We start from the raw sequence: 1,517 nt of genomic DNA, 5'->3' as shown, positions 1-1,517 counted from the left end.
AGCCACACTGGCCAGGCCTAACTGTAAATTTAAAATGGGTATATTTTATTTTATGTAAATTATAGCCTACTAATAGTATCTAAAACATTAAATAGTTAAAAAATGCAGCATCCTTGGATTCGCTCCAGACTTAGTGAATCATAAACTTGGGATGCTGGCACTCAGGTATTTACATTAAAACAAAACATAAGCCCCAGTGATTCTGTTGATCAGCTAGGTTTAAGAAATGTACATCGGTCTCTTTTCCGGTTTTTTGGGCTGGAGGAATCATGAGCAGCAAAGTCTCCCGCGACACCCTGTACGAGGCGGTGCGGGAACCCTGCACGGGAACCAGCGCAAGCGCCAGAAGTTTTTGGAGACGGTGGAGCTGCCGATCAGCCTGAAGAACTATGACCCTCAGAAGGACAAACGCTTCTCGGCACCGTCTGGCTTAAGTCCACTCCCCGCCCCAAGTTCTCCGTGTGTGTTCTGGGGGACCAGCAGCACTGTGATGAGGCCAAGGCGGTGGACATCCCCCACATGGATATTGAGGCGCTGAAGAAACTCAACAAAAATAAGAAACTGGTCAAGAAGCTGGCCAAGAAGTATGATGCCTTTTTGGCGTCAGAGTCTGATCAAGCAGATCCCACGAATCCTGGGCCCAGGCCTGAATAAGGCTGGCAAGTTCCCTTCCTTGTTGACCCACAATGAGAACATGGTGGCCAAAGTCGATGAAGTGAAATCCACAATCAAGTTCCAGATGAAGAAGGTTCTGTGTCTGGCAGTGGCTGTTGGCCACGTGAAGATGACAGACGATGAGCTTGTGTACAACATCCACTTAGCTGTCAATTTCCTGGTGTCGTTGCTCAAAAAGAACTGGCAGAATGTCTGGGCTCTGTACATCAAGAGCACCATGGGCGAGCCCCAGCGTCTGTACTAGGGCACAACTTGATAAAGCACTGCTACCATTAAAAAAAAGAAATGTAGATCATTTAGGAAATATGAATAGTCAGCGACATTTTAAAATTTGATTTTTAACAGTATTCTCTTTGGGTTTTACCATTTTGTAAAGCAGCTAAGTGAACTCTATCTTTGAGTGCCCTTGACCTTCTTTATTTTCTTAGCCTCAACCTGATCCACCCTCTAGTCCTTGCTCCTTTCTGCCTCCAATCCTCATGTTTATATCCTTGTTATTGTTTCCAGATTTTTATCTTCTTTATTTCCTTTTTTGTTTTTGATTTCTTTTACTTTTGTTAAAGGAGGTAAAGGGACCATAGCTCACATATTCTTTCTGCAAAGTGTATGTGCTGATTCTGTTTTGGTTCACCCAGAGGCACCTTGTGAGAATCTATGACTGTCAGTTTGAAAGCGGTCACAGACCTCCTTTTGAGACAAGTGGACTAGGGACACTGAGACAGACAGTTGAACAGAAGTTTGCAACCACCTAGTAAATCCTCTCTGCCCCAAACCAAGGGGACTTCAGCGTAAATGGTTTATACTTCTCCTCCCCAACCAGAGAGTAAATGGCTTAAATCACC

General features: G+C 44.4%; 1 pseudogene; it reads left to right on the top strand.

Moving 5' to 3' along the window:
- Positions 1-269: 269 nt before the first annotated feature.
- On the top strand, positions 270-919 carry LOC118624280 (annotated as a pseudogene).
- Positions 920-1,517: the final 598 nt, after the last annotated feature.

This window comes from Molossus molossus, unplaced genomic scaffold (assembly GCF_014108415.1).
Source record: "Molossus molossus isolate mMolMol1 unplaced genomic scaffold, mMolMol1.p scaffold_m16_p_10, whole genome shotgun sequence".
Lineage (NCBI taxonomy): Eukaryota > Metazoa > Chordata > Mammalia > Chiroptera > Molossidae > Molossus > Molossus molossus.
This window is presented reverse-complemented; position numbering and strand designations above follow the sequence as displayed.